The 7,500-nt window shown below is 51.8% G+C and overlaps 1 protein-coding gene across 6 annotated transcripts in view; it reads left to right on the top strand.

The window, feature by feature from the left end:
• LOC119596441 (zinc finger A20 and AN1 domain-containing stress-associated protein 6-like) overlaps nucleotides 1-7,500 on the top strand; it is a 105,236-nt gene that overhangs the window by 80,156 nt on the left and 17,580 nt on the right. For 2 of the 6 annotated variants that reach the window (XM_037945688.1, XM_037945687.1), the window contains exon 2: nucleotides 108-225. The exons of 1 other annotated variant lie outside the window; for it this stretch is intronic. The gene's annotated coding sequence lies outside the window, so the exon portion shown is untranslated. Of the gene's footprint in view, nucleotides 1-107; nucleotides 226-5,364; nucleotides 5,547-6,573; nucleotides 7,060-7,500 lie in introns of those variants that run through there. 3 more of the 6 variants (XM_037945689.1, XM_037945685.1, XM_037945690.1) reach the window with 3 other exon arrangements.

Below are 7,500 nucleotides of genomic sequence, written 5' to 3'. Positions count from 1 at the left end.
GTTTGCCTGACATTTTTTTTCTGTTTCCCACTGTGTATTAACTAACAGCGTTGTAGAATAAACATTTTTTTCAGTGTATAGTAATACTTTCGTTTCTCCCCCTACAGGTAACGACCAGGAGAGAGTCGGCACCCTCACCCCACCTTCTCCGCCCGCACCTCTCCCCTCCGAGGATCTCCGAGGTTCCCCGAGGCTCTGCGGCTGCGTCGACGGGCCTCACGTAATGTAAATAGGAAGGGCATCGTACCCCGGGCGGTTTCGTGAGGAGATTGGCGTAAGCTGGGTAGTGTGGTGATGTGAACAGGGCGATGTGGCGCGGAGGCGTTCAAAGGGCGGCGGGTGCGATCGGCCAGGGTGGTTTTCCGAAGGGTGGGTACTCATTGGCCTTGCCTGCTAGTGTTACGTGGTGGTTACTTGGAGAGGCCTTTTTTCCCCTTTCAAATTACGGTTTAGGGGCCGTAGTCAAGAAGCGCCCCACGTGGGTGGGGGGAAATCTGGTGTTGATCGGGTGTCACGCCAAGCGGATTGATTAGTGCACACTACAAGACACCGGTTACCAGACTGTTCTTGTCCGGTGGCTTGGCTTCGGTTGAGCCACCCGTAGACCCCACGTTCTTAACTACGGCCCTTAATCTGATTTATAATGATCTTTCAACGTAGCTTTGTGGTTATTGCAAGGTTCCCTCTGAATGACAGTGCTGCTTCTGTATCCTCGGCTTTGCCCTTCTTTCTCTCCTTTATATTTTTTTCTCATTGCATTCGTCTCGTTTCATGATGGTGAGGATACATTGCGTTTAGTCAAAAAACTCAATTTGTGTAGTCTGCCATGTCTTTGCACCTTTTTGGTTCAGGGTGTGCTAACGGCCATGTCGTTATTGATGTAATGCTACACTAAACCGTCAGATGGCAGTTGCTGTTAATTACCCGTAATGTCCGAAAGCGATTACATACAGTCGTTAAAGATATTTGAGTGCGGCACCCGCAATGCCTTGATCTTTGTTTCCCTGTTAGTGCATGGCAAGCTGAGCGCTCGCTTTGTTTCCTACCGAGTCGCGGGAACGGCGAGGACGTGGGACGGCCGCGGGCGCGGTAGCAGTGACGCCAACAGGTCATGGGGAAGATGTTGTCATGGAAGCCACGAGTACTGGGAATCGGCCAGCCGTGGCGTGGGCGTTCCGGGAATCAGGTTCTCTACCGCCTTCTTCCCGGGCGGGGAGAGGGCGTCGCTCACGCAACTGCCATGGGAGGCTCGCGAGCGAAGGTAGAAGGTGAAGGTGCCTTCACAGTTGAGGAGGTATAAAGCCTTCGGGTTATCCCCTCGTGAAGGCGGCGCGGCGGGGAAGCACGTTCGCTGGCCGTTGAAGCTGGAGGAGGGAGGGCTAGGGCGTGAGAGAGGAGCGTTGTGGGATGCAGGGACGTTAAGGCGCGACCTTGATTGAGCTTAAGGGAGTTGGGGTTCGAGAGGGTGGAAGCTGAGGGTGTGGGTAATGGCGAAGGGTGGGGGCTGAGGACTGAGGGTGGCGGGAGTGTTCACGGGAGTGAGGGAAGTCGTTTATCGTTCGAAGTGTAAGCAAGGGTGCAGTCTTAAAGATGCAGGCAACAGGATTTGAAACGGGATGGAGGAGGGTTGCACGTTAAAGATGAGCCGCCACGTGTTTGCATTTCTTTGCATTTGAAGGAGAGAAGGGCGCTGCGTGCGAGGGTGGAGCTTGCCTCGTCATCATCACTCGTCCTGGCTGAGATTTATCCTTATAGGCTCTAGGGCAGTGGAAACAGGTCGGAGGACTCGGCGTCCTGCAGGAATACCTCTAACAATTATTCTGTCGGGACGGCTGGTCAGGGCTGCCCGTAGAATGACGTTGACGCTGCACCGAAGTCCGTTGCGCCAGGCCCGAGGGGGTCGGCCAAGGTTCTCTTGAATTTTAACGGGTTTGATTCATGTTGAAAACACGTTGAAACTACCTCTTTGGTTGAAGACTAGTGCCATATGCATTACTGCACTCGCTCTCTTCTCGGATAAGCTTTGTTACAAGCTTAAATGCGCATGGAGGATGAAGTGAGAATCTGTACGCCTGCTCGCATGCCTTGTTTGCACACTCGCGGGATAACGGGATGGCGCTCATGTTACATTTAATCTTTTCTCTGATTCGAAACATTTACTCACGCACACGTACAATTACATGCACTCACTCGCCCCCCCCCCCCTCTCCTCCTCCCCCCCCCCCCTCTCTCTCTCTCTCTTCTTCTCTCTTTTTTCTCTCTCTCTTCTCTCTCTCCCCTCTTCCTCTCTCTCTCTCTTCCTCTCTCTCTCTTTCCTCTCTCTCTCTTCTCTCTCTCTCTCTTCTCTTCTCTTCTCTCTCTCTTTCTCCTCTCTTCTCTCTCTCTTTTCCCCTACTCTCTCTCTCTCCATCCTCTCTCTCGTCTCTCCTCCTCTCTCCTCTCCTCCCTCCTCCTCTCTCTCTCTCTCTCTCCATCTCTCTCTCCCTCTCCATCTCTCTCTCCTCTCCATCTCTCTCTCCCTTCTCCTCCTCTCTCCCTCCTCTCCTTCTCCTCCCTCTCCTCTCTCTCCCTCTCCTCTCTCTCTCTCCTCTCTCTCTCTCTCCTCTCTCTCTCTCTTCTCTCTCCTCTCTCTCTCCTCTCTCTCCTCTCTCTCTCTATCTCCTCCTCTTCTCTCTCCTCTCTCTCTCTTCTCTCTCTCCTCCTCTCTCTCTCTCTCTCTATCTCTCCTCTCTCTCTCTCTCTCTCTCTCCCTCTCTCTCTCTCCTCTCTCCTCTCTCTCTCTCTCTCCCTCTCTCTCCTTCTCTCCCCTCTCTCTCTCTCTCTCTCTCCTCTCTCTCTCTCTCTCCCCTCTCTTCTCTCTCCCTCTCTCTCTCTCTCTCTCTCTTCTCTCTCCTCTCTCTCCCCTCTCTCCTCTCTCTCTCTCTCCCCTCCTCTCTCTCTCTCTTCTCTCTCTCTCTCTCTCTCTCTCTCTCTCTCCTCTCTCTCTCTTCTCTCTCTCTCTCTCTCCTCTCTCTCTATCCCCTCCTTCCTTCCTCCCTCCCTCCTTCCTTCCTCTCCCTCTCCCTCTCCCTCTCCCTCTCCCTCTCTTTCTTCATCTTTCTCTTTTAGTCATTTCAGCTCTCGACCGAACGGGAGACAGTAGGTCCGTCTTCATCAGTCATAAGTTTCCGTTCTTGATTCCGCGTGTGACTCAGCATGGCCTTATACGCGACCAGAAGGGAGGAGGAAGAGGAGAGGAGGACGAGCAGGAAGTGCAGGCCGACGTAGGCTGCAGTCGGTGCAAGAGGAGCGGGAGTCAGGACGGGCCCCACTCTGAGGAGTCGGAATAGAGGCGGACCCCCCCCCCCCTCCTCCATCCTCTTTGCCCCCATCTCCTTTTTTTTAGGGTGGATGAAGGTTAGGATGCGAGATGGGGTTGTTGGAAGTTGTAGGGTGATGCAGTGGAAGGAAAGCTATAACGAGGATCAACGCTATTCACCAGATACCCTTCCCCCCCACCCCCCCTCCTCCCCTCCTTTCATCTCGGCAGGTCTTGCTGCCTCGCCTGTGTTTCCACCTGTGATAAATCATCTGTGGCAGTCGTATCTCCTAGATTCCTTTTGATTAGTCTTATGGATACAGCGGCAACGTCGACTATAGTAGGCCCATCTCACGTTCCCATGAGCGCCTGGGCAAGGAGGGACGTGCGGAACCTCACCTTCTCATGAGCGCATGGGCACATAAGGACGTGAGTGGGGACCACGTGGCGCGCGACGGACTGCCTACACTCGCACCTCTAGGGATTCTGAAGGACGTTCGCTGTGATCCCTCGCCCAATATGGCATATGGCAATATGGCAGCACAGTTGGGATTCGGACACCCATTTATACAGTTCCGTGGCAGCCATGTACTGGGATATTTAATTTTCAGAAACGGGGCTCGCTGGGTCCGTTCAAGTGCGACTTGTTGAGCAGCTTAAAGCCCTTTTTTTGAAGAGGGCAACCGAGTCGTGCAAGGGCCGGGCACAGGTGTTCAGCCAAGGATGGAAGGTAAAAGGTGTGCGGAGCGTCTCGCTTCCAGGTGCGTGCGTCACACCGAAGGAGTTACGTGAAGGGCAGTCTGCGTTGGAGGATGCGGGATGGGGAAATGCTGAAGGATAAGAACGTGCAACAACAAAAAAGTACGCGAGGAAGCAGGTGCGCTGAAGCCAAACTAAGAAAATGAAATATCAAATTCTCGGAATTGAATTGAATTTTCGTTTACCTCTCGTTACTGTGTTTGATTTCGTGATCTGTGTGCGCGATGCGTACGTGGAGAACGGGGGACAAAGGTCTGGGCAGAAGGGACTTGGTACGAACCGGAGGAGGGAGCAAAGGAGTACTCGCGGTGAAGGAGTACATGGCACAGCGAGAGAAGGGCGTGCAGTGAATATTGAATAATGTACAAGTGGCTGATTGAGTGGGAAAGTGGAGGACGAGGATGTGGAATGAAAGCAGGTATCGACGTCAAAGGAGAATCAGAAAATGTAGTGTGACTGTGTAGATGGGGAGAAGAGAGAGGAAGCAGTGAGAAGTGAATACGGGCATAGAGTAATGGTTAAATACACAGGCACAGGGTATTCAGTATTCAGCGATATTGAGAGCCGTAGGAACGTTCCCGTAATGTGACCGAACGCACCGCTCGCTATCCTTTGTGTTCCGTCGCCGGCCATGTTCCCCCGAACGGCCTGAACGTTGGGTGTTTGTGCGCCCTTATCAATGCCGATAAGGTCTTTGGGGAGACGTGGCAGGTGTGCACCGGAAACGGGGTGAGGGAGTTGACGGCGGAAGTGATGACTCGCATGGATTTGTTGTGTCCCTTCGAAGTCTTTGCATCTGGGACGGTTCGCGGGTCGCGGGTAGGCGATTCAGCCGAGATATATTACTTTTAATTGAGTGATTATCGTCTGCCTCAAAACGACGCCTTGGGACCGAGATGACGCGTGACTGCAGTTGTGGAGTGCAAGATACTTTATTTGTTTCTGTGCTTGTTTCCTCTACGTTTCGACGAAGAAGTGTCGATGACGTGACGCTAAGTATTTCGTGGGATTTCATTGGCTGCTAGGCGATGACGCATTGCTGACGTCATGGGACTCTTGGAGGAGTCATGGCGGCTGGATACGTCAGCTGTGCGCACGTGATGCCCGCGTGGATGTTGACTTCCTATTAATATAATATATTTAGCCCGTTTCTTTTTTCATCTATCTTCTTAAAATGTGGGTTAACACGTGTCTGTACTAGGCCTTTCAAAATTGACGCGCAGGTTGCCCAGTATACGACGTAAATATGATAAAGGATGACCAAACTTAGAATATAGTTGCCAGAAGGCGCTAGAATTTCTTGAGTGGAGCAGGATTGCGTAGACATAAGCGACGTCGGCCAGAGTTCGTTCGCTATATCTGGTCGTGATCAGCTGGTTGGCGCAGTTACTGTCGAGACGTGGACTAGTGAGGAAGGAGCATTCGAGTCTCTCCCGTGGATATACATAATTTTCATCTGTGCTTAGTTTCAACTTCACCGATAATTACAGTGAGTGTAAATGTGTGAACAAGTTTTACAAATGATTCTCACCTTAGGCGTGAGTAGGTGATCAGTGCACAAGTGATAGCGAAAAGCAAGAGTTTCACAAAGTGATCGGTGTAATTGAAAGTGTACCAGAGTGATCCATTGTTGGGAACAGGGTCCGTTATTGTGTTATTTGGTGCGGTCTATTTTGTGTTATTTGGTGCCGAACCTTTGTAGCGGTGGTGACGTGTCGAGTGATAAGTAAGCAGAGTCCATGCTGACGCCTCGCTACGGCAAGGGCCAGTCCCACGTCCCTCTGAGGCCCAGCCGGCCATCGTCAATAATGGTGGCTCGCGGCGGCTGGTGTTCGCAGCGAGTGCTTGGTGGGCCCTTGGAGGGTGGAGCCGCTCGCTCCTCCACGGTGGCCGGCCAGGAGAGGTGTATCGCGGCGTGACCAACAGCGGGAAAGTTAACGCGGCGTCGTCGTCGTGTCGTTTCGGCCGTTCGTGTATGAGAACGATGGTGCAATAGAAGGCGTTCCACAATCGCTCTCCTCCGATTTTCGTTTCTTTCCTCATTAATTATCTGGGAAGTTCCCAAGCCCAGCGTCACTTTCTCATCTCGGACGGGCAGGGTCCATGCCGAGTGGCCGCGACGAGTGCACTGCAATGTACCCTCCTCCGCCCCTGATGTTCTCACGGTCCTTTTCCTCCCCCGCCCTCGCGCCCTCGGGTCCATGAGGCCGATGTTGCGTCTGCATGTCCGTCTTATGTGTCCGTATGGATAGGCTGTGCTTCTTTGGAGTGATGTCATGTTGGGGCAGAAGTGAAACTGGGAATGACGCAAGAAACGCGACTCCCGGTGGATGTTGTATCGAGTGAGACGCATAGAAACATTTTGACGAAAGTGTTTGGAAAAGAAAATATCGGAAGTGAGTGTAACAAAAGCCGTGACGATGTGTTGGTTGAGACCATTGCACCGTTGATTAATATGCGAGATCTGACCCATACGAGACGCTGTGAATAATAAATTACGTCATCATTGGAAACGTCAATTACTATCTTGCTAAATGTGTGTGTTAGGTAAGTGTGCTGCAATTCCACTCAAGTGCAAAAAAAATAGACTGCACGTGGCGTCCTCAGAAGAAAGATCCGAATGGCGGTACACTGGCACGCACTGGGACAATAGCGCAGGTACATGAAGAGACGCAGGAAACCCGGCCGAGTTGGAAAATACGTTCCGCAGACCCGAAAGTAGCCGCGCCAAGTACGAACTCTTTGTATACGGAGTGTGTGACGGCAGTGTGCCAGCAGTGACGCAATCTGTGTCGGTGATGACGTACTGTGATTATACGTTGTGGTGTGTCAGGAGACAAAGTGATAGCAGTGGACAGTGCTTAGTGGACGTGAGTGGACGTCATCATACAACGGTGTCGACACTCCGGAGGCGAGGCATCTGAGCGTGTGGTTGCTACTGGATCCGATGAGAACGGACGGCGCGGGCTCATTTCGCTGGTGAAGAAAGCGAATCGGTGAAGGTACGATGGAGGTGATTTGCGTGATGGAATTATGGAAAGGAGCACGTGACAGTGATGCTACAGTGAGGCGAACTCGTGCGAAAAGTCGTGCATCCTTTTGCTTTGCGTTGTAGATCCTGGCCTGGTGAGGAAGTGCTTTTTCGACGATTTGAGAAACCATATTGAGACACAGAGAAGCAAGTTTTACGGTTCATTACCGCAATTAGATAATTTGTATTGAATAAACTTGACAAGTTTTGCAAGGCTATACAAGGTCTCGACACCCACATTGCTCACTTACTAAGACTTTGCAGGTGCACATCCAGCAACGGAAAGTTAAGCGGTCATTCTCAACCACATTAGGCCAGTGAAGAGATGGTGTCTGTGGACTGACTTTCGTGAATGATAATTTCTTTGTGCGAGGTTTTATTTGAATCATCACGGTCGTTGTTTATTACGGCG

This window comes from Penaeus monodon, chromosome 38 (genome assembly GCF_015228065.2).
Source record: "Penaeus monodon isolate SGIC_2016 chromosome 38, NSTDA_Pmon_1, whole genome shotgun sequence".
NCBI lineage: Eukaryota > Metazoa > Arthropoda > Malacostraca > Decapoda > Penaeidae > Penaeus > Penaeus monodon.
The sequence above is the reverse complement of the archived record's forward strand: the minus strand, read 5'-3'. Positions and strand labels throughout refer to the sequence as shown.